This window comes from Megalopta genalis, chromosome 4, assembly GCF_051020955.1.
Source record: "Megalopta genalis isolate 19385.01 chromosome 4, iyMegGena1_principal, whole genome shotgun sequence".
NCBI lineage: Eukaryota > Metazoa > Arthropoda > Insecta > Hymenoptera > Halictidae > Megalopta > Megalopta genalis.
In genome coordinates this window covers 29,329,500-29,356,630 of record NC_135016.1, presented here as the reverse complement: position 1 = coordinate 29,356,630, position 27,131 = coordinate 29,329,500, and the positions used below count along the sequence as shown (strand labels likewise).

Genomic DNA, 27,131 nt, shown 5'->3' with positions numbered 1-27,131 from the left:
TATATACAGACAGAATATATATACATATCAGACTCTGCCGTCCAGAAAAATAGCCTCGCGCAGAATTCTGCCGTACCTAAAAGGTTAATGTTCAGCGTGCTTTCTTTTTATTTCAGTTTATTTATTTAACGTCGCGTCTGCTTGACTCTTCGAGGCGTACGATTTTAAAGAAAATAAAACCTCAAGTTGCGCAGAATATACCGTTACGAATAGACTGCGGATCTCATGCATTTATGGCAGAAGTGGTCAAATGATATTGTTACGGCGACTTGTCCAAATCAAGTCGCTGTAATGTGAAACTGACCTGTTGTGAGCAACTCCTTAAAAAATAATGGAAGACAGGGGTTGCCAAGGAAGTGTGTTACCAACGGACAATCGGGGAATCGAGATCGGACCGTCGAACGAGCAACATTTCCAATTGAAAGATCTGAAATATAATTGTATTGAGTTGTATTACAGTTTATATTCTTTATTGTAAATAAAATGCCGCGACGCGAGAGAAACGGAGCGATTCGCAACATTATGCATTAATGTCTCTTCTAAATATGACTTTTGCAACTTTTGCTGTAGATTTATATTCATTCATTTATTTATTTATTTATTAATAATTCTATAATGGTATTGGGCATTTTTACTTTTCTCCCGAAATTGTTGCACGACGGACGTTCTATTAGAAGGTGTTCGACAACGATCGAATCCAATCTCTGCAAAATTAATTTTTCAAAACCAGATTACACGGCTGGCGGCAAAAGAGTTTTATCTCGCAAGCTTAATCCTCGGACTACGGTTTTTCCAATCTGAACGTCTGGGTCCAAAAATGAAAGATTAGTCCGCCAAGATTAACTTATCGTAAAGTGCAACGACGAGAATTTTGTATTTACAGCTGCAGAAACAATAATGTATTCTACGTACAAGTAATTTCATGTGTTCGTGAAACTTCGTAAACGTGCTTCGGTACGAACCAATGCGATGCCATGTAATTCTTAGACAGAAACAAAGTTGGAACAAAAAGTTAGAAACAAAAAAGAAAAAAAGAAAAGAGAGAACACTGTCGGAAGAGGATCGGTAGCAGAAATTAGCCGGAAGAGTGCGGTTTAAAGTGCCCGTTAAAAATCGGACATTTTAATACAAACACGCGAACATTTGCAGTCTGGTGGCTCGGCTTTCCGTCTCTGTCATTCGAGACTCTTTGCCGGCGCAATGGAACTGTCCATTCTCTGATCCCGCGTCCGTTCCCAGAGACGCGACAGAGATTTCTATTTTCTACGTCCGCCAGTTGCAATGCCAGCGGGATCTGCAAACCGACCGAGCACGGCCGAATTGGTGACACCATTACGGATTCAATCTCCAAGCGCATGGCATGATAAATACGCGGACAGGGACTATCTCGGTTTTGTCAAAAGAGCTATCGCGAATATATATATATATGCATATGTATATGTATATATTCGGAAGTGGTTAACCGATTGTGCAAATCGTTGCGGATATGCCTGTTCGACGATGGATTCCGACCATGCTCCGGCAAACACGAGACCCGAATCGAAACGACGAGTCGCGCGCTCGAGCCTCGTTGTATTTGTCGTCGCTCGACGAACCCCGTGGATACCGTGCACAGTCCACGAAATTTCTGTAAGAACACTGCTTTAACCCTTTGCACTCGTGCGGTGACTCTGAAGCACCACTAAAATTATTGTATCACGTTCCAGGATAATTTTTATATTAACACTAAACGTACCGGCATTGTTTTATACCTAATCTTACCATAGGGGGTCATTTGACCCCTTATGGCATAAACGTTGATTTTTCGTAAAAAATTCTTTATTTATTAAATTATTTATTTATTAAATTATTAAATTATTTATTTATGAAAGGAAACAGTTTGCAACATCATTTCGTATAAAATTAAACACACATTTTTATTGTTATTGTTGCGCACGGCACAAAATTAACAAAGTTTAGATTTTAACCCTTCGCACTCGAGTGGCGACTCTGAGACACCACCGAGATTGTTGTATCACGTTCCAACATCATTTTTGTATGATCAAAGTTCAAGATTTCTTGAAAATCATTAAAAGCGTAACTGTTCTATGGATCGCGAGACTCAATTTCATATACATAAAATGCACTTTGTTATATAAAATGGAAACACTGTGAGGCAGAAAAATGGTTTTAGATTCACAGTTGAAGTGGCCTCGAGAGCAAAGGGTTAAAAATGTGTTGAAAGCGTAACTGTTGTTACGAGTCGCCACAAGACTCAATTTCATATGTGCATAAAATGCGCTTTGTCATAGAAAATGGAAACACCATAAGTCAGCGAAATTGGTTTAGATTTACAGTTATAACGGCTTCGAGTGCAAAGGGTTAATTTTTAAGGCTGCATCAACCCTCGAGGGTCATTACCGGACTGCGGATCTTTATGCATTTATCGTGTATGCAGATTTTTAAGATGCAAGGAAACATACAAATTGAGAAGATTAAACGATAGTTTTATTATGCTTTTTTTTACGATTGATAAGCTTTTAATCGACGAAGAAAATTCGTCTGGAATTCTAATTCTTGTGAAATGACGTATAAAGGTGAAAATTTCCATAAAGATCCGCAGATTTGATCTTACAAGGAAGTTCGATAAAACGAAAAATTTGTTTGCTTATGATTATGCTTCTTTATTCCTTTTATGACTGGATTTTGATAAATCGATAACGATTGCAGTTTTTAACGGTAACAGTGCCATCTTCGAAACGTGGACACCGCGATTCTTCGTTTTCGAAATTTGTCGTTCTAGTAAATACCCTCGTTAAAGCAAATCTGATTAAAAAATGCAAGTCTCCCTCTTGCTAGTTTTACCTCAGCAGTTCTACACGCTGAGAATCGCTTAAAAAATTCAGTGCTATGACGCTCGTAACATTCTACTCTCCGAGTACACTCTTGTCGGAAAGTGTGTCGACAGCACTTCAAACGGAGTAACTTTCTTCAAATTTGTCCAAATTACCTGAATTTTTTGCAGATGTAAAACCGACCGAATTTCCACAGAACGAGTACACGAACATTTGTTTACACTGAAAGTTGTTTGTAGTCGTAAAAGAGAAATTAAAAAAAGAAAATGATGTTCTTTCAACAGAAGGTTTCCCGTTCGCGAAACGCTGTGTAAACTGCAGCGGTTCTACAAGCATTCGAGAAATTGTTCTCGCGATCGAATGTGTACCCGTAGATTCGAAGATCGAAGCGCCTGCCTGTACAACGCGTCGGCAACAATTTAACGCGGCCGTGAACGTCAGCGAAAACAGGCCGCGAAAGACTTTTTTGCTCAACATTTCCGACAGATCGTCGGACACCGCGTCGCAAGTTTCGCCGGTTTCGAAAACGACGCGGGACGACGACGGTTTTTGTTTCGCAGCCGGTCGGAAGCGCGGACGAAGTATGGCGTCCATTAAACGGGGCCGACACGATATGAGACATTTGTATTAAACGTTGCGTGTAAAAATTTCATGGGAAATGCTGCGATGCTTTCGACTGTCAGTCCGAACTGAAATACCGCGGCGGTTTGTTTTGTTTTTTTCGTCGCGTTGCTGCCGCAATTCGCGCGGAATTATTTATTGACTGGGCCCCGCGCGACAACAATGCGTTTGTTTCGCACGAGATGAAAAACACGGCGCGCTTCGGGCTGATTCGTTTCGAAAATATTCTTTCTCTAATTATTCCCCGGCGTGCACAGTGATTTCAACGTGTCTGTTAACAGTTGGATCGCGGCCGAGCTCGGGTCCCAGTTTGGACCCAGAGTGTAAAAATTGTTATTCGAATACACACAATCTAGTTTGTGACGATTAGATCGCGGATCTTTGTGCGTGTTGAAATTTTAGCCTCGAGCAAAAATTTACTTAAAAAAGTTTACTTAGTAAGATATCTTCAGTTAAGATATCGGTTTACATTTCGCCGGCTCCGTCAGCGGGCAGCGACGGTGATGTAAACTGTATATAATAGATACCGCGATACATCATCGCCGGTACCTTTTGATATACATCGTGCCCTGACTGTTTGAGGGTCCCAGCGTCACGTATACAATGTAAAACGCGACAAATAAAACGTCTCTGATTGGTGGACACGACGAACCCAAAAAGGGTATAAAAGAAGCGTTTCTTCTTACCGGACTCTCAGTAGAGTTTGGTCGCTCGATCGGTTTCGCTCATATACCTTCTCTCAATAAAGGATTAAAATAAAGTCTTCTAAAGCAAAGAATTAGAATCATTTCCATTCCATAATCCCAATAGTGCGAAATAAAAATTGTTTGAGTCAATTGTAAGAAACAGAAGTTAAATGAAAATGTCTCTTTCCTTTTAATAATTACGGTAAGAGTTCGAAAATAATGTAATAATATCCTGAAATTCTTCCAATGATCTTGCAATTTTATATTTGATCTAGTCATTTCTGTCATAAAAGCGTAAAATTCGCAGTCCAGTGATAATTAATCGATGATTACAGTTAATTTTACTATGGCCCATAGCCCGAATTGTTGATACGCGATCAAAATCATTTTTCTAATTTAAAACTGCTACGAATTTATAATTTTTAACGAAACGTCTGGAAATTAAGATGCAACATCTTCTTGGAGATAAAAGAGAAAAACAACGGAACAAAATACATTTATCAAATTGTAGCTAAAGATGAAGTTACATCGAAACGCTATGATAAATCAGTACACGTGACTTCAAAATTACACAGGGCTACGAAAAAGAAGAAGATTGCAAAATAAAATTAACAAATGATCCTGAACATACTCGATTACTTCTTATTACATATTTAATGATCGTCGTCTCAAAAGTCTGCCGCTCGAGTATTAAACAATCTCCTTTTATTCCCAAACAATTTTATCATAGTAATCGCGTAACAATGGCACTTTTCGACAGAATAGTTCTTCGGTCAGTCAAATATGTTTCCAAGCATACCCGTTCTTCTCGAATCTGATGACTCGCTGAACGCAGCTTCAAGAACCGCCAGTTTCCTCATTCAAGGAAACTCCATTGTTGTTGCATGTTCTCAATAACTTTATTAAATTCCGAACTTTCCATCCTTGAATTATAGGTTTCCATTAAGGAGATCAAGCAAAGATACTTCGCCTTGCTTCTTCGGAACTCGGAACTTGGAGCTCCAGATCGAAACGATCCGACATCTATTAAGTTGGAGTTGAAATGAGAATATTTCGTTTCCTTCCGAGCAAAATATTATTTCACTGGAACTTTCGCGCACGCGAACCGTTGTGCAAATTATTGTCGGACGAATATTGTTAGCAGCGCGAATAGTTTTTAATTGTCTACTCTCTCGGCGAACATCCTTTGTATAATTTAACGGCGATGCTTCTTCATTATTTTATCCGAATGCAGTATGAAAGTTAACCCCTTGCCATACTTTGACGAGTTCGATTCGTCATGAAAATTTCTAGTAATAATTTATCGAGTATAGCTGTTATTCTATCCTTTAAAATTGCAATAAATTTCTAATCTCTTGTCATCAATGTTTAAGCATTCAAGTGAATTTAGGCATACAATAAGCAACAGTTTTCTTTCGCTTCTAAGAAATTATTGCAATCGAAAAATTTCTAATCGCAGTAACTGCGAAGAAAATGGTATGTCAAGGGGTTAATAAAACACGATTTTTAACCCTTAGCGCTCCGAAGGCTCCGCTATGAAGACATTTGTCATTTGTTCCGTAAATCCGAAGGCTCCGCTGCGGAGCCAAATGATTTTAGCATATGTCATCGTCGGCGTTAGCAATTGTTATTTGTAGTTAAAACGTGCCAAGTCTGTACCATTACGATTAAACCATTTTTTGGCCTTTTCTATGGTTAGCAACATGGAGAAAAATAAATATTATGATGAGAATTTAGAGCCGAGCGATACCGAAGACGTATTTGATTTTGAAGAGTTAAAAGACATTGTGGAAGACAATGTTGGTTATGATTCTGACACTTCGAGTAGTAGTAGCGAAATTATACTACCAAAGAGACGAAGAATGAGAATTATTGAAAGTGAAAGCGAAGATTCGTTGCAAGACTTAGATGAACGGCGTGATGTCACGGAAGAATTACATATTCCAGATGGAATACCTTTTAGCGTATTGCCACAGGTCATTGGACCACAAGTTCCTACAAACGTTGAACAGCCGATACAATATTTTAAATTATTTTTCACGGACGAATTGGTGAATGAAATTATAAAGGAAACCAACGATTGCGCAGAAAATGTTCTAAACTTGAAAGAAATATCTAGTAACCCTATTTGGCAAAGTGAATACCGTGACACTTGTCCAAGTAAACCCAGAATGCACATGGGAGATTGTTACCAAAGATATCGCACCATGGTGAATTACAAAATTTAAAATTTATCTTTTATTTACAGTAGGAAAATGTATATTTATAAAATAAATCAAATCAAATGCATTCGCAAGGACGTGTAATCTTTTCCGCTCAAAACAAGACTTCCTTTATCTCAGGCCCTCCGCTCCAAAAATGTGCCGGAGTTGCTATAAATCAAATCAAATGCATTCACAAGGATGTGTAATCTTCTCCGCTCAAAATAAGACTTCCTTTATCTCAGGCCCTCCGCTCCAAAAATGTGCCGGAGTTGCTATAAATCAAATCAAATGCATTCACAAGGATGTGTAATCTTCTCCGCTCAAAATAAGACTTCCTTTATCTCAGGCCCTCCGCTCCAAAAATGTGCCGGAGTTGCTATAAATCAAATCAAATGCATTCACAAGGATGTGTAATCTTCTCCGCTCAAAATAAGACTTCCTTTATCTCAGGCCCTCCGCTCCAAAAATGTGCCGGAGTTGCTATAAATCAAATCAAATGCATTCACAAGGATGTGTATTCTTCTCCGCTCAAAATAAGACTTCCTTTATCTCAGGCCCTCCGCTCCAAAAATGTGCCGGAGTTGCTATAAATCAAATCAAATGCATTCACAAGGATGTGTATTCTTCTCCGCTCAAAATAAGACTTCCTTTATCTCAGGCCCACCGTTCCAAAAATGTGCCGGAGTTGCTGATGGGCAGTACTCGAGAAACGCGCGGAGCGCTAAGGGTTAAACGTACGTTTCGTGCAGACAAGACACGTTCGAGGAACACGAAATTTATTCGATTACGAAATAGGCTTCGTAATTGAATAAAAAAGAGAGACATTTCTGGCCGTGGCGGAGGCGGCCCGTGTAATTGGAATATGACGAATTAAAGTAGACAGAGTACGTATCGGACAATTTCCGCGGTGGCCGTGTGTAATGGATCGGATTGAATCCGCGCGATAGAATGAGAAATCGCGTGGGACAGTACGTTCGCCGCGTATCCGTCGGAATTGGCGATGATCCAGGTGCTTCGGAGTCCTCGTACGTGTCGATAATGGCGTGCCGGCCGGTTCTCTTATGGTGCCAGCCAACCAATGAATCCTCGTCGAACGTTCCCATTCTTTCTCCGCGGCGATTTCCCTTCCGGGCAACGAGAAGCTTGAACTCCCGAAACTTCTCGCCGTTCCACGTGCGACCTGCGCTGCACGAAAATCGCAAGCTTGTTGTTCGATTTTTTTTGGTCTAATTCTCTAATTCGGCGATGCCAGCAATCAATAAATAAATTATACAGCATTGATACGTGACACTTTTCACGATTTTTCAAGCGCTTGCACACTAATAATCTGACAAGAACATGTTTTAAACGAAAGTCGATCAGTTTTCGATTGGCTGTACAGCGCAACAAAAACATTTTAATGTATAAAGTTCGAATAACGAATCAAATTTTATTCGAAGAAGCTTATTCGAAATATTAATCGAATCAAATTTTATTCGAAGAAGCTTATTCGAAACATTACTCGAATCAAATTTTATTCGAAGAAGTTTATTCGAAATATTAATCGAATCAAATTCGTCTCGAAGAATTTATTCATCAGAATAAAGTTTTATTCTATTAATTTGTTCGATATACATATTATTCGAATCAAATTTTATTCGAAGAAGCTTATTCGAAACATTACTCGAATCAAATTTTATTCGAAGAAGTTTATTCGAAATATTAATTGAATCAAATTCGTCTCGAAGAATTTATTCATCAGAATAAAGTTTTATTCTATTAATTTGTTCGATATACATATTATTCGAATCAAATTTTATTCGAAGAAGCTTATTCGAAACATTACTCGAATCAAATTTTATTCGAAGAAGTTTATTCGAAATATTAATCGAATCAAATTCGTCTCGAAGAATTTATTCATCAGAATAAAGTTTTATTCTATTAATTTGTTCGATATACATATTATTCGAATCAAATTTTATTCGAAGAAGCTTATTCGAAAAATTACTCGAATCAAATTTTATTCGAAGAAGTTTATTCGAAATATTAATCGAATCAAATTTGTCTCGAGGAATTTATTCATCGGAATAAAATTGTATTCTAATAATTTGTTCGATATACATATTATTCGAATCAAATTTTATTCGAAGAAATTTATTCGAAACATTACTCGAATCAAATTTTATTCGAAGAAGTTTATTCGAAATATTAATCGAATCAAATTCGTCTCGAAGAATTTATTCATCAGAATAAAGTTTTATTCTAATAATTTGTTCGATATACATATTATTCGAATCAAATTTTATTCGAAGAAGTTTATTCGAAATATTAATCGAATCAAATTCGTCTCGAAGAATTTATTCATCAGAATAAAGTTTTATTCTATTAATTTGTTCGATATACATATTATTCGAATCAAATTTTATTCGAAGAAGCTTATTCGAAAAATTACTCGAATCAAATTTTATTCGAAGAAGTTTATTCGAAATATTAATCGAATCAAATTTGTCTCGAGGAATTTATTCATCGGAATAAAATTGTATTCTAATAATTTGTTCGATATACATATTATTCGAATCAAATTTTATTCGAAGAAATTTATTCGAAACATTACTCGAATCAAATTTTATTCGAAGAAGTTTATTCGAAATATTAATCGAATCAAATTTGTCTCGAGGAATTTATTCATCGGAATAAAATTGTATTCTAATAATTTGTTCGATATACATATTATTCGAATCAAATTTTATTCGAAGAAATTTATTCGAAACATTACTCGAATCAAATTTTATTCGAAGAAGTTTATTCGAAATATTAATCGAATCAAATTCGTCTCGAAGAATTTATTCATCAGAATAAAGTTTTATTCTAATAATTTGTTCGATATACATATTATTCGAATCAAATTTTATTCGAAGAAGTTTATTCGAAATATTAATCGAATCAAATTCGTCTCGAAGAATTTATTCATCAGAATAAAGTTTTATTCTATTAATTTGTTCGATATACATATTATTCGAATCAAATTTTATTCGAAGAAGCTTATTCGAAAAATTACTCGAATCAAATTTTATTCGAAGAAGTTTATTCGAAATATTAATCGAATCAAATTTGTCTCGAGGAATTTATTCATCGGAATAAAATTGTATTCTAATAATTTGTTCGATATACATATTATTCGAATCAAATTTTATTCGAAGAAATTTATTCGAAACATTACTCGAATCAAATTTTATTCGAAGAAGTTTATTCGAAATATTAATCGAATCAAATTTGTCTCGAGGAATTTATTCATCGGAATAAAATTGTATTCTAATAATTTGTTCGATATACATATTATTCGAATCGAATTGTACTCGAAAAATCTTATTCGAAAAGATTATTCGAATAATGCCCAACTGAGACGCGCGTTCGTCCGATCCGAATTATCGAATTTATCGAACGGGAATGCCCCGGCGAACTTCTCCAATATCTTTCGGGCCGGTTATAAAATTCCAGAGGAAACTCCGGATATTTGGACGCATGAAACACAAAACATCCTCCGCCACTTTCGGCCACGCCGCGCCGCGCGCCACGCCAGCCTAAGTACGGAAAGTAGCTGCAGGCTTTCGAAAAGTTTCGCGGGCCGCAGGACCTCGCGAACAATCCGGAACGGTGAACTTGTACTACACGGCGCAACATCCAGCTTGTTCCGTGATGGAAATCTCGAACGTGCGGGATCCACTTGGGAAAAAAGAATCGGGGAAACGTTCGAGCTGTTGCGAGCATTTGCACGGGATCCTGCAACTTTACCTTGTCGTCCGTTGTTGCGCGACCGGCCTCCGTTGTTTTCCGACCTGTGTCGAGGTCCTAACGAATCGGAAGCGACCAAGTCCTCGCCTTGTCTGCCGGCTTACCCGTTGCACACCGGCAAGTTACGGTTTTCAATCGGTTTTAATTTGGTCACGGAACTTGTTCGACATTCGAGGCTACGACATTAACCCTTTGCACTCGAAGCCATTTTAACTGTAAATCTAAATTAATTTTTCTGACTTATGGTATCCCCATTTTATATGATATAGTGCATTTGATGCGTATGAAATTTAGTCTTGTGATTCATACAACAACTGGACTTTTAACAATTTTTTAATCTAAACTTTCATAACATAAAAATGATCTTGAAACGTGATGTAACAATTTTAATGGTGCCTCGGAGTCACCACTCGAGTGCAAAGGATTAAATGTACGAAGACAATTGGCGGAATAGTTTGTTCAAAATATCTGAAATATTTCTGTAATATAATCGGTATGATCATTCTGTATAATCTGCACGATACTCGTCGTTGTAAATTGATAATAACTTCGTTTGAACGTCGAAAACGAGGGCAATCACGAACCAATACTTCAAATGGCAAAAGATCAATTTCTTCGTCCGAAGCCAATTGCACGCGTATTTACATCGGCGTGACAATTGCCTCCGAAACCTTATTTTAATCGATTCCCAGTATTTACCGCGGCTGTAAATTTCGCGAAAAAAACCTTCGCATCGCCGTCGTCAGTATCCGTAAGAACGTCGAAGTGGTTGGACCTATGCCAACATCAGGGCCGATGCACTTCCGCATCTGTCCCAGCGTATCGATCGGTTGGTCATCCCATCAGTGAACCCTCCAAGGTAATGCTAATGGTCAATTGCTTACCAACACTTCGTCGAACTTTCACTTCGTCGTCGCGATATTGCACCTACGGGCCGTAGGCGATCGAAACGTGCGAAAATAATTGCGAGCCTTGCGTCATTGCGCAAGATGGTTGTTCCGATTAGAAACATTAGTTGAAATATCCTTTTTAGCTTTGGAAACCTCAATTAAGATTTATTTATAAACATTTTAATATATTTATATCGAATGTATCGAATGTATTGGCTATATTGAATATATGTATATGGAATACATTGAATATGTCGAATATATCGAATATATTGAATATATTGAATATATTGAATATATCGAATATATTGAATATATTGAATATATCGAATATATTCAATATATTGAATACATTGAATATATTGAATATGTTCAATATATTGAATATATCAGATATATCGAATATATTGAATATATTGAATATATTGAATATGTTGAATATGTTGAATATGTTGAATATATTGAATATGTTGAATATTTTGAATATATTAAATATAAATAATATATTTTAATATGTCGAATATATTGAATATATTGAATACATTCAATATATTGAATATATTGAATATATTGAATATATTGAATATGTTCAATATATTGAATATATCGGATATGTCGAATATATTGAATATATTGAATATATTTAATATATTAAATATGTTGAATATTATGAATATATTAAATATGTTGAATATTATGAATATATTAAATATAAATAATATATTTTAATATGTCGAATATATTGAATACATTGAATACATTGAATATATTGAATATGTTCAATATATTGAATATATCAGATATATCGAATATATTGAATATATTGAATATATTGAATATGTTGAATATGTTGAATATGTTGAATATGTTGAATATTTTGAATATATTAAATATAAATAATATATTTTAATATGTCGAATATATTGAATATATTGAATACATTCAATATATTGAATATATTGAATATATTGAATATGTTCAATATATTGAATATATCGGATATGTCGAATATATTGAATATATTTAATATATTAAATATGTTGAATATTATGAATATATTAAATATAAATAATATATTTTAATGTGTCGAATATATTGAATACATTGAATACATTGAATATATTGAATATGTTCAATATATTGAATATATCAGATATATCGAATATATCGAATATATTGAATATATTGAATATGTTGAATATATTGAATATATTAAATATAAATAATATATTTTAACAATTTTGTATAATAAACTGTACTTATAATTTCGCTAATTAAACCGTCAATTTTGAGGCGGTCTGTGCGATCCATTTATAGAGTTCCGGGTCTAGATAAATAGTTTCAGTGTGCACACAGGATTGTTTCCGACATTTTGACTTCAATAAGTTTGCCATCGCGATAAATGGAAATATTGGAGCACACACTTTCGACAGAAGTTTAGCGATAGGAATGGTTTTCGTTATTGCGACGATATATGGAATATCCATTGACGGCCACGTATGCGCGCGTGTGTACCCGCATGCAGGCGTCCTCTTATAAATCGACAGAAAGCCCATCGTATCCTCGTATACTTTCGAAGACACTTCGAAAGCTTTGGAAAGCCTGCTGCAGCAGCAGCAGCACACACGCGCGCGTCCGTGTGCGTGCTTTTCCCTCCCTCCGAACATTGATTGATTCGAGCCGGGATGGAAGGGGTGCAGTTGATTGCTGATTAAAAGAATTTATTCGATGATGCGTTCCACGAATGCAACGTGTTTTAGCGTAATCAGTAAACATCGATGCAAAAGTCACTCTGTCTCGAGCGGTCGACAGTTGATTTGCTTCGGCCAGTTTGTTGCGATCCCTTCGACGCTAATTAGTGAATTTCCCGCGTGTGACTAATTTTCGCGTCAGACGCCGTACAGTGGAGGCCAACGAAAAAAGTCGTGCCAAAATCGAAGAACTCATTTTCGAAGGATTTTGACAGAAATCAACGAACAATCAAATCATTTCAACGGAAAAAATCACGATTTCGTTAGTTGTCTCACTCGTATCGATTTATTTTTTCTTTGTAAATCCTGAATTTTGCGACCGGATTTGAAATCAGCGTGTCGAAATCTACGGGAAACGATGTATAACACATCGTATAAAATACTACAACTGTACATGGTGCTTTATAAATCGTAATTTTCGTTGAAACGCTTCGAGTTTAACATACATTTTCAGTGTTAAAAAATGTTCATACTAGATTCTCCCTATTTTTATTCTTTATTCTACAACATTTCAGCTTTAACGAAAATAAACTGCATCGCTTCATCTCGTTACCATTAAAAGTTCTTTCAATTTGGCATAACTTTTTCATCGAGCCCCGCTGTGGCGTCCTCCTATTAACACTAAACCTATTATTTAAAAGTTTAGGCAAACTTTTTTACGTACAACTTCTTCGCGTCGCCGTTATGAGTTCGGATCGTTTGGATTAGGATGATAGCGGCACTTTTTTTTTTTCGTTGTGATAAGCAAAAAGTGTTATTGTTTACTAACATGCATTACAACAATACATGTATCGTTTCAAGGAAAATATCATTTTCTCAATTTCTAGAGTCTTCCCTCTGAAGAATGTACACGTCTAAAATGCGAAACATAAATGTTTTCTAATTATTACGTAAAAGTTATTTTGCGTTTTATTGTCCATACTAAATTGTCTACTACTTGTACTCTCCTGCAAAAGGATATAATGTTTACTTAAAAAACGATCCTTCCACCTTTTTCAGTGAAAAAAGGTATAATAATAAAGGAACCTCGATTACTCGGACCAGTTTTGGAGAGTTAAATGTTCGGATAATGGAATAATTACTCAATTAGAAGACTACCCGACGATTTTACAGTGCCGTATAATTAGTTTAACCGCTATGCGTCGTTTTAGATTGTATCGTTTATTATCGTGTAGAGTGCATCAGAATAATTAATAAGTCGGACATTCCGGCAATCCGGATAATCCAGGTTCTACCGTATATAAAAAATGTCGATAGGTTTATCGTTGATCGAAGACGATGGTTTTAAAGAGAACGGATCTTGCATCGGGCTTCTTCACGCTGTACAGTAATGTCTCCCTAACTGACGCTCAGATTGTGCAGAAAAATGGACAATTTGGGAGGAGCAGATACGATTATTCGATCCTTGCAGCTCGTTTTTATATTGGGTTGGCAACTAAGTAATTGCCGATTTGTTCAATGAAATAAAAAATTTTTTTTACTTGGAATCAAGTTTAATCTGTAATGTATTTTCCATTTTGTTCGATGACCTTTTGCCATCTCTCCGACAACTTGAAAATTCCACGCTCGTAGAAAGTCTGATCCTTTTCGGCCAAAAACTGAGTTAAGTGAGATTTTTCAGCGTCATCATCATTAAAAGTTTTACCACGAAGGGAGTTGTCCAGGGATCGAAATAAGTGGTAATCCGATGGCGCGAGATCAGGGCTATATGGTGGGTGTAACATCAATTCCCAACCAATATCCATGAATTTTTGCCGAGTGGACAAAGACGTGTGCGGCCTAGCATTGTCCTGCTGGAAAATGACACCTTTACGATTGACCAATTCTGCTCGCTTTTCCTTGACCGCTGCATTCAATTTGTCCAGTTGCTAACATTCACGGATAATAAAAAATAACATAATAATAATAATAATAATAATAATAATAATAATAATAATAATAATAATAATAATAATAATAATAATAATTTTATAATATAACATTTACGGATATCATAAAAATGGGAGTGAGAGACATCTATAACTGAAATCGGCAATTACTTAGTTGCCAACCCAATAGTTGTTGACAATCGATAACTCTAAAAAACGAGCCACAAGGCTCGAACAATCGTGTCCCCTCTTCCAAAATTGTCCATTTTTCTGGTCAATCTGAGCGTCAATTAGAGAGACATTACTGTACATGAAATTTCGGTAGATTTAGGCGTGTTAAATACGTTTCACCGTGGCCGGCGCGCACGAACTTTCCTCCCGTTTCGTCTAGTTTTCCGTATGCCGGCGAAGTTTCCGCTTTAAAAAAGCTGAATGGGCCGCGTCTACACGGAGGAAGCAGGTTTCTCATGGATATCACGGCGAGAACGGACGGAGACGGAGTTTATAAATACGGGGAGAGAAGCAGGGAGTCTCCTCTGCGTGCTATGAGTTAACAATTACGCATGGTACTCCGGAGGGTATTTTCCCGCGACGGCCGCGGCCGTCGTGACTCGGGACGCGGTGGTACGGCTAACCGGGAGAAATCGCGGGATTGCTTATCTTCGGATTAACATCGGGTTGCGTTAAGACCGAATTGCCTCGAATTTGCCCGAGAAAAACAGCGGATCCCGCCGCAGACGGTTGCCTGTTGCTGCTCGCCGGCCGTTCTCTCGCTTCTCCTTTTCTTTCGTCCGCGTTTCCTCTTCGTAAACAAACGGTATGGTGCCCCTCATAATTATTCGAACGACTTTGAACGGTCAAAGGATACGCGGCCGCACTTCGAGAAACGGGACTCTCTCTCTTCCGTGTGTTAACCCTTTGCACTCGAGTGGTGACTCTGAGGCACCACTAAAATTTGTAATATCACCTTTTAAGATAATTTTGACATTGACAAAGTTTAGATCTAAAAAATTGTTAAGAGTGTAAACTGTTGTGCGAGTCCCAAGAGTCAATTTCATATGCGTAAAATGCATTTTGTCATAAAAAATGGAAATACTATAAGTTAGAAAAATGATTTTATATTTTCAGTTAAAATAGCTTCGAGTGCAAAGGGTTAATTATTGCTTAAACAGTTTTTTTCCTTTCGCCGCTTGTCGAACGCTTTTTCCATCATTTTATTATTCTCGTATTTACATTGCAAAAAATAGGATAGAAACGTCGCACAGTGGGCGACGTTCGAAGAATTCAGTGACAAGTTGTTATAACTTTTGAATCATTATCACGTTGACTGCCACGCGTATTTACAACAAAATCTCCTACAGGCCACCCGTGCCGCTATAGGAAGCGTGCGCTGTTAATTCATATCTGTTTCTGTTCCTGCATGAACAGTTGGAATCTTTGCCGAGTACCGAATGGTATAACTTAAAATCTCTGCCCTTATTTTTGTTCAATAATGAAAAGAGATCGGATTGCCCGGAAGGAGAAGCATAAATAGAATTACATCGTCAGATTCTGATTCGGATACTGATAAATATAATCTTAGTGACAATGAATGTTATGAAGATACTATTGACGAGATTTTACGAGAATTGGTCATGGAAGAAGAAAGAAATGTTGATGATACCGAGGAAGCTACAGTTCAAATAAAAGATACGAAATGGACCGATCAGAGGCACGAGCATATCTGAAAAAACAAACAACTTTTTGTCCAAGCTGTCCTGATCAACCTCAACTTTGCAGAGAATGTTTTAACGTTATACACTGCGAATAATTTTTTTAATAAACCATTTTTATAAGAGTTCAATAGTTTCATTACCTCCTGCAGAATATTTGTCGAAATATTTTCGGCAATCCTTTGTAAGTAGTCAAATCAGCGTCACCCGAATTACGGGTGACGTGGCCTGATGAGAACTTTTGCTGTCACCCGAATACGGGTGACGCGGCAGTCAACGTGTTATAGATGTTGTATCGAATTTTTCATTAAAAATATTGAAAAAATAGTGATTACTGGCTACAGATAATTAAATAATTTCTGCATTCGTTAAACGATACAAATTAAAAAATTTTAACCGGTATTGTTTTTATTTGAAAAGAAATTCTTTAAATGTAATTACACAAACGATTTCTTACTTTCTAAATATATATTTTATATTTGTACATTCGTATATGCAACGTTTAGTGGAACACGTGAAATATAAATTCGGTAAAATTAACTCGATGAAATTGTTAATTTATAAACTACTCGTACAGTGGATATCGGTCATCGGAACTTGTGTTAATTATACAAACACGATTCAATCGTGACAAATTTCCCAATATGGACCTTTTATATCCGTTTAACGGATTGCTGACCCAGATCAAGTTCAAAATGGCTACCGCGGCGTTCCGATTTCCAAATATGGCGTAGCCCCTTATTTCTACGGTATAATATTTTCGGTGTAGTATTTTATGTATGCAAGTTACAGAGATTTTTTTATAAAATTTTCGTTGCAGGTTCATGTAAAAAAAGTTCAAGAAATCCGTATTTTTAAGAGTTTAAATTACGTAGTTTCTTCTCTAAAGTAACAGCATAATTTAAAAAAAAGTATTTTAATCGTTGCACACTAGTTTTTTTAATATTTAAAAGGATGTCCAGTCGTTTGGTGGATTTTAAAAAAAGTTATCGCGTTTTGAAAGGTGTTCGAATCCTTTTTTCCAGCTGTGTAGCATAAGCGTGTTTCCAAGCTGATACAGTGATGTCTCTCTAATTGACGCTCAGATTGTCCACAAAAATAGAAAATTTAGGGAGAGGAGATACGATTATTCGATCTTTGCGGTTCAATTTTGTAGTTACGAATTGTCAACGATTATAAAAATGAACCGCAAGGATCGAATAATCGTATCTCCTTTTCCCAAATTGTCCATTTTTGTGGACTGTATCTCTCTCTCTCTCTCTCTCTCTCTCTCTCTCTCAGCCATCTTGTTAGCACCTAAAATCCTTAGCCCACTAATGGGTACCAATAGAAACAAAAACACTTGTCTACGCCCGAGAGAATTTCGCAAATTCTCCGTTATAATGGGCGGTACACGGCTGCGAGCATTCTTTCCTTTCCGATCTCTCATTCCTTATTCAACGAGTATAATTCGGTTTCGCAGTCGAGAATCCATTTAATTTGCTTAGTTATAAATGAGTTTCCCGGGACGTCAGGAGCCCCGGTAATTCCTCCCTTCCCCGCGGAGTGTTTTAATGACATCGTAAAACGAGAATACCCGGTTCCTCCATCTTTACGTTAACATAAAATCTCCTCCGGGCTTGGTGCTCGCTAACTTTTTGAGTCTGCCGCGCAAAGAGACTGCCAATTGAGAGGTTCGTGACACAGATAAACCATTTCGCGAGACAATTCGAGGATTAAGCGAACGCCAGTTTCCCGCTAACTTCGGGGGGAGGGGGGGGGGGGATATCTAATTAGTGTCGCGGAATGAGTTGAAAATTACTTTCTCTATGGTCGAGCAGTCTCGTGATATACTCGCCAAAAAATTCCGTAAGATATTCTTTCGTTCTCGTGATATGCACCGTACGAAAAACGAAATTGTAAAGTGTTCGCTTCGTCGATCATTCATCGTGTTAAATTTGTAATAATTGCCGCGCGAATGCCGGTAATTATTATCCGGTATTGATCGCCGAGCAATCGGTCATTCGTTCACGCCGATCATTTCAATCACTCGCAAATAAAACGTCGATGATACACGAATTGGCAAAAATTACGTTATACAGGCTGTTTCAAATATCGTGGACACGAGTTTTCTAACAATTGTTTCAAGATCGAAGATATAAGTACTTAAGAATTTCTGAGAAGCTGCTCGAAAACTATTCGAAATCTGATGCCATAATTCGTTAAATATTTAAATTAATATAATGTCAAGAATGTCTTTCATAATATAATGTCTTTCGAAATTATTATTTAACATTCGGACAGCGAGTCTATTTTGACTCGGAATATAAAAATCGTTTTTTAAATACTCGGTTTATACAGGGTGTCCCAGGTTTTAATGTTTAAACTTTGTCATTATATTCTATGGCACAAAGTAAGAAAAAAATGTAAACATAGGTCATATAGAGCTTTATTAAGAAGTTATAACAAAATTCAGAATAGGAATAGTAATCAACTAAAAAAAAAATAAAAAATAAAAATAAATCTTCGATCGATGTCAATCGTGTATTGTCAACAACGGTTATTAATACGTTTCGAAATGTATTAATAAACACAGCTTACATAAACGCACGGCATGTGCTGATCTATTCAAGCCAATGCTCGCAGTAACAGCAAGTTGATTACTATTCCTATATTCTGAATTTTTGTTATAACTTCTTAATAAAGCTCTATATGACCTATGTTTACATAACATTTTTTTCTTACTTTGTGCCATAGAATACACTAACAAAGTTTGAACATTAAAACCTGGGACACCCTGTATAATATAATTAAGTATAAGTAAATATAAGTATAAGTACGTTAAGAAAGACGTTGCAAAATATTGCTAAATAAAAGTATAAAGGATTCTAAACATATTCGGCCACATTGTTGCGAAAGAAGTTCCGCCATCGAAGCGTTAATAGAAAATAAATCAAGCTTCTCTTAGAAACCTTCTCCTGGACGCTTCTCTTAGTCATTGAAAATCGTACTAACACGTAAATAAAGTATTTAAATATAGACAATTATCTTTCGTGTTTAAAATACTGTTTAAAATACTTAATTTTTACGGAAGCCAGTGTCGTTCTCAGGAACTGTTTCGAAAAGTTAGGATCCGCCTGCGTAAACAAGATTCCTTCTCCTCTTTCCTCGTTGGGAGATCGGACATTTTTACCATCGTTTCGCAGGGACCGCCGTTCGATTTTATAGCAACAATTTACGAACACTTTGGTTCGGTTCGCGGGCCAACGTGCTCGCAACGAACGCGGAGCTTTATGGGCTCCGCGATCTGAAATTCGAACGGCTGGTGTCGGCGGCATCGTCGATGGTGCGCGCTTGATTTAAGCTCCTTGCGAGATAGCAAGAGTTCGGTAAATAGGAACGCGGATGGTCTGCCATTTTACTAGAGTCTTTGAGCTGCAGTAAAGCAGAAGAATATGCTCTCGTCGCGCCGCACACCGTGTCCTTTGACGTGTTCGCATTATGCAGCGAGAATTCAAAAGTCCGACTTTCTTCTGGCGCAATAGATTCAGATTTTCGCCCGGAGCTGCGTGAAATCCGCGCGCGTTCCTGACACGACAGCGAATTGCGATGCTTGTGTAGCCGATAATCGGTACCAGAGAGATGGGCGACTCTTGCGAAAATTCGATTCTCGAATCGGTTTTGAATCGCACCGACAAAGATCGATTCGCTGGAAAATCGAACCTCGAAGAAGGTGCTTTAATTCTTATGGCATTTTAGAACCGATCTACGAAATCAAGTTGTTCGATAAAAAAGTAAATAATTCAACATTAAGCGTGTAACATTTACAACACTATCAAGGAGAGTTAGCGGAATACAAAATTATTTGTTGCCTGGACGTTTAAATGAAAGATAAAGATGATTATTATTTATATAGATCATAATTAAATTATTTAAAATAATACAATTCATTTCTTATTTATGAATACAATTTCAACTGTTGCTTATCAGTCATCATTTAATTGTTCAAATTTTAATCAATCATTCGGCGCAATGCGTCGAATAAATAATAATTACATTGTGATTATTCGTGCTGATTTCATTTATTTTAATGTAATTGAATTACTTGGTATTTTGTAATCGTACTCCTATCGGCGATCGAAATTACGAATTTCAATGTAATTTTTACATTACTAAATTGGTTTATATTGAAAAGCTGAATTCGGTCACAAATAAGCTCAATTTCGTATGCAAGCATTACAAAAATAATATACTGAGAACAATATGGAATAATATAATTCATATAAAATATATAATAATATATAATAATATATAATAATATACAATAATGTATAATAATATATAAATAATATATAATAATAATAATAATAATATAAATAATAATATATAATAATATAGAATTAAAATACTTTATTTCGAACGAGAAACATCGCATTGCGATGTTCGCCTTGGTCTAACAAAGTCGAGCAAAGTCAATTTTTTCCCTCGATTTCAGGCTCGTCGAATTTTCTCCAGAAAATGTCCACAGTTAATCACTATTCGCAAACTGGAAAATGCAACTTCTACGATTGCATGTGCATTATAGATCAAACGGTATGTTTTTTACTCGGTCCACGTTCGTATAGAATTTTCCGTACTTAACCTTCCTACATTCTTTGCATCCGGCTTACTCGCTTCCCACGCAAGAACGTCTCAGTAGCGACTACATTCAATTTCAATTTAAATTTGAACCTTGACTGACGACCTCTCCCCTCAATTATGAATATTTTAAGACCGCTCCTGGTAGAGAACGGTGTTTCGCAGCTGGCTGGAGGTTTTATTAGCTCGAAGATCTTCCTAGCCCGCTTCGCGAATGTGGGTTTTAAAAGTTTTATACGATTTTCCGACCGAACAGCCATAAGATACCCGGAACTATAGCGTTTGAAACGCGATCGCGTAGTTCGGTTTATCTGCAACTTCGACCGCACAGTGTACACTTTCGATAGCTGTTCGAATGAAAGCAAATATGCAGAGCTGAGTTGTTCGTCGTTTCCCTTTTTTTACCTGCTTCTTTTTCCTTTTTACAGCAAATCTCGATTCTATCGAACGTTTTCATAGTTTCGAAATCACATATTCCATCGTTCCGAAAATTCTGCAATAACTTTGAGAGTTATTCTCAAATGCATCGTTCGAAATTAGGAAACTCGAATGCCGAGAGGAAGTTGAGCAAATTTTTGTAGACTCATTACAAAGGCTCCGTCACGAACGTGATACGACAAACCTAAATTTTCTAAAACTTAAGATCGATATTGTAAAAAGTAAAAATTTTGAAAAACCTAAATAAATCATGTCATGGTTTTACCATCAACTACGAACTTATTGTATCTTCTGTGCCCCTGTAACAAAGGGTTTTGACCAGCAGAAACCAAATTAATAATAATAACAAATAATTACAGCGTCGATTCTATGGGGTGTAGTTTTTCTGTCGAGAAGCACTTTAGTTGTACAGACATTTGGAAGTTATTAAGTCAAAAAGCACTACAGAATTTTTACGAGAAAGATATAACAAGGTAAAATCATAGCAGACTACTGTGCTTCGAGTTATCTTAACATTTTAAAGAGGATGCGACATCAACAAACGAAGTATTAAAAAATGAGACAGTTTCGTTTGATAAAATTAAGTCGTATAATAAATAAATAGTATAGTTTTACTGGCGATGGGAGATCGAAATAAAGTTGAGACACTCGTATTCTGATAAGCTGCAGAGAGTTATTTCAATTTAACACACACTTGAGAAAATGTTTTAACAATTCGACTGCATATTTTTTAATCCAATCGAGATACATGGGCAGAGCACAGTTGTGCGCCCAGGATACGAGTTCTGTGAGTTTTTCACGGAAAGTCAACGGACCTCCGGAGTCCCCCCTGTACCTATGAAAAAGTAGATCGATAAACATCGAAGGTCCGTAAAGGGTTGCGTCTTCGTTATATAATAATTGCATCGATAACCGAGTGCTCGGATTACCAATTTAAAATTTCTGTTACGTAGAAAAAATATTATGTAACAAAAATATACGCTGCTAGATGTAGATACGAGGACTTTGAACTTGGCAAATGGCATAGAAAATCGTAGCTGTTGACGTAACAGCTCATGCGAATTTCATGTTGTTGTTTACACTCGGACGTCGGTGACCACGTCCGTTTGGAACTGGCAACGCTTTCCATTTCCCCCCAGACTGCGAGTGATTTTTTCATTTTTTGGTATAAAATTCTGGACTACGGTAAATTTTCTCGGAAATGCCAAACTTCGGGTTGCTGTGAATTTCCCTGTGTGTGCTAGTCGTCGGAATCAGGTAAGAAAAACCGCCGAACTGTCTTCGAATCGTGGCACGTGGCCTCCGAATTGCCTTCGAATCGTGGCACATTGCTTCCGAATTGCCTTCGAATCGTGGCACATTGCTTCCGAATTGCCTTCGAATCGTGGCACATTGCTTCCGAATTGCCTTCGAATCGTGGCACGTGGCCTCCGAATTGCCTTCGAATCGTGGCACATTGCTTCCGAATTGCCTTCGAATCGTGGCACGTGGCCTCCGAATTGCCTTCGAATCGTGGCATCTGGCCTCCGAATTGCCTTCGAATCGTGGCACATTGCTTCCGAATTGCCTTCGAATCGTGGCACATTGCTTCCGAATTGCCTTCGAATCGTGGCACATTGCTTCCGAATTGCCTTCGAATCGTGGCACGTGGCCTCCGAATTGCCTTCGAATCGTGGCACATTGCTTCCGAATTGCCTTCGAATCGTGGCATCTGGCCTCCGAATTGCCTTCGAATCGTGGCATCTGGCCTCCGAATTGCCTTCGAATCGTGGCAAAAACTTAGAAATAAAAAAGTTGAGTTATTGTTTTCATTCTAGTATTACCATGTATTCGTATTAATGTACACCGGCATTCTGGCCGCTGCCTTATTTAGCCGACTGCCCCGAGTTTCTATAAGAACGAGAACTTTAACGATGCATAATTCGCTCGGCATGCTATTTGATGGCAGTTTGTAGGATTTCGTATCATTGATGAAAATATTGGATTAAAAAACGGTCGATCTTACGATTATCAAATACCTTGATCAGAGCGATGTTATTCACAAGCGAATCCGTCTTGATGACAGTAAATCTTTTCGGCGTAGTGTATTGAATTTCGTTGCCATGTATCCACTGTTCCAGCAACCACTGTTATTTTTACGGGCGACTTACTATAAACAATATTAAAGCTTATTCTATAATATAAAGCGGCTTCCCGAAATTATATATAGATAGATAGATAGATAGATAACTAATATATATACATATAATAGTTGTTCATGTCTAAAAATTTCTTCAAGGCGCCGTTAACGAGTTATTAACGAAAAACAGTGACCAATAAGAATCGAGTACGGCTGACGCGAGGTGGCCCAGTCAACCAGCGCACGAAGCCCAGTTCCGCTCATTGGCTCGGTCGCCTCGCGCCAGCTGAGCTGGGATTCGACCGCCTCGACCGCTGGCGCCGTTGGCTCGTCCACCTCGTGTCAGCCGTACTCGATTCTTATTGGTCACTGTTTTTCGTTAATAACTCGTTGATGGTGCCTCGGAGAACATTTTTGTAAAGGAAAAAGTTGCTTCAAATGACCTGAGGAACCTGCCACTTTCGGATTGCGAGACATTTTTGGGACACCCTGTATATATATTAATATATATAATAATTATTATATTATATAATATATATAATAATTAATATATTATATAATATATATAATAATATATATATTGAAATTCATATCGCAACTAGTTCGAGCTGAAAGTATGTTGATGCTGTTCGTTCCACTTGGCTGACTAGACAGTGTGCGGCTCTAATAACGTAATCCGCGTTCAATATCGATCCACCGCAGAAATGACTCGACGAGATTTGCTGGAAGACCTAACAAGAATTCGCTAATTTCAGAAATTACGATAGAATCGTGGTAACACGTTATTTGTTGGTTAGAAGATAGAACACTTGACCGCGAACGTTTCTTCTATTCGACTTATTTGATAAGGAATTTGGCTCGGCCTCGCCAGGATTCCGTTTACGATGCTTGGCGCGAGTGCAGCTGTAACAGTTATCGGAATAATCGTCCCACAGTGCAGTCCCATTTAGAGATCGACGAGCCTTCAAACACTTTCCCATCCAATTTTATAATAATCCGATCGCATAGTTTGAATAATAAATATTTTGTGTACCTTCGATCCGAGAGAAATGCTAGGAAACACGCTTTTAACCCCTCGACATACCATTTTCTACGAAGTTACTGCGATTAGAAATTTTTCGATTGCTGTAATTTCTTAGAAGGGAAAGAAAAATGATGCTTATTGTGTGCTAAAATTTACTTGAATGCTTAAGCATTGATGACAAGAAATTAGAATTTTATTCCAATTTTAACGGACGGAATAACATCTATACTCGATAAGTTATTACTAGAAATTTTCATGACAAGTCGGACTCGTCGAAGTAAGGCAAGAGGTTAATATTCTTGTATCGATTAAAATCACCAGACAAGATTCTACATTCTGAAACGATTGTATACTTAATCTGCTTAACAGACAAACGCGATCAACTTACAATTTTCCGCAGCAAGAACTGCTGGAAGAATTATAGTAATTAGAATTAGTGACATCGTTTTGTCACGATGTTGTCAGCGCGAATGCTGGACGGTATTTCCGCTGGTATCGACTTGGCGTGTTCCAATGCTCCGTTCATCGACGTTTACCACACCTACGAAAGAATTAACCCTTTGCACTCGATTGGTGACTCCGAGGCACCACTAAAATTGTTACACCACGTTCCAAGATAATTTTTATATTAACAAAGTTTAGGTTTAAAAAATCGTGAAAAGTTGTACGAGTTACACGAGTCACCACGAGTCTCAATTTCACATGCATAAAATGCACTTCGTCGTATAAAATGGAAGTACCATGAGTCAGAAAAAAATTACTTTTAATTTACAGTTAAAACGGCTTCGAGTGCAAAGGGTTAACGCATCAGCTGTCATACGTCTACTATGTTACTCGCTTCCTTATCGTAGTTAACAATTAATTTACCATCTTGTATATTACCCTCAATGTTTTAACATTGTAATTGCTACCTTTATACTGCGCCGACGAATAATGAATGTTTAATCACATTGTACCACGCCCGAGAGAATTACTACTATCGTAAAATACCCTACGAGATAATTACCGATTACGTGTTCACCTTTATACTGCGCCTGAAGAATGATTACACGCCGTGCAGAAGATGATTACAAAGAACGCGCCTGGAAAATTGATCACCACGACGACCAAAACATCGCGCGCCCGGGAAAGGTGAACCGCCACGGTCGAATAACGTTCATCCCTCGGAGTCACAATAACGTTTCGCGTGTTTTCGAATTCCTCCACTGGCCAGTAGACGACCTAAACGATGTTTTTACGCTTCTCGCTGGTAAAAATAAATGCAACGACTACCTTGGGGATAATTATGCGCGACAGGTGGCTAATCACACACAACATTTTTCGGTAGTGAAAGTGACACGACCCCTGTATAAATAACCCGGATTTCGATTGAAAGTCGTGCGATCCTAGCGACGTATATCGCATGCAATCCTAGCGAAGGCATCACTTTCGAGTCCTAGCGACTAGCACCGAGTACGCTCTTAGCAACGTACATTAATTCCACGGTGGCGAGAGTGCGCTTGAAATCAGCAGCGACGCTCCCTGAATAGTCGCGAAGTTACGCACTCCATGTGACAAGCACCGACAGTCTATATTACATATAAAATCAGTTGAGGTTCTACGAGACGCAGGAGAGGAAGAGGAAGAAGAAGAAGAGAGAGAGAGAGAGAGAGAGAGAGAGAGAGAGAGAGAGTGAGTGATAGAGAGTGAGAGTGAGAGATAGAGAGAGATAGAGATAGAGATAGATATAGATAGATATATAGATAGTTAGATAGAGAGAGAGAGAGAGAGAGAGAGAGAGAGAGAGAGAGAGAGAGAGAGAGAGAGAGTGAGAGATAGAGAGAGATAGAGATAGATAGATAGATACATAGATAGATAGATAGAGAGAGAGAGAGAGAGAGAGAGAGAGATTGAGAGAGAGAGAGAGAGAGAGATTGAGAGAGAGAGAGAGAGAGTGAGAGATAGAGAGAGAGAGAGAGAGAGGGAGAGAGAGTGAGAGAGATAGAGAGAGAGAGAGAGAGAGAGAGAGAGATTGAGAGAGAGAGAGAGAGATTGAGAGAGAGAGAGAGAGAGAGAGAGTGAGAGATAGAGAGAGAGAGAGAGAGAGAGAGAGAGAGAGAGTGAGAGATAGAGAGAGAGAGGAAGGGAAGCGAGGAGTAAAGAAACCAAGACTAAATATCAAAAATTTGTTCTCGCTGCCTCCAGGCAAGACTAAATAAGCACTTCGGTGCACATCACTCAACAAGTGCGCAATTAGCAAGGCTATTTAAGTCACAGTTGTACAGGGTGTCCCAAAAATGTCTCCTAATCCGGAAATGGACAATTTGGGAAGAGGAGCTTTGCGACTTGTTTTTATAGTTACCGACTGTCAACGATTATAAAAACATAGTGCAAAGCCGGAATAATTGTATCTCCTGTTTCCAAATTGTCCATTTTTCTGCACAATCTAAGCGTCAGTTAGGGAGACGTTACTGTATTAGCATACCTGAACAATATGCAGTGGGTAACGAAAATATTCGAACGCCTTTTAAAAGGGAATAACGTTCTTAGAACTGGACTAAACGACTTGAATTTTTGTTCAGTTGATAGAGGGACCAGTTTGCTAGACCCTAACTAG

General features: G+C 37.4%; 1 protein-coding gene across 1 annotated transcript in view; it reads left to right on the top strand.

Annotated features, from left to right (window-relative positions):
* hwt (SH2 domain-containing adapter heavyweight) overlaps window positions 1-27,131 on the top strand; it is a 414,519-nt gene that overhangs the window by 61,554 nt on the left and 325,834 nt on the right. The window lies entirely within an intron of this gene.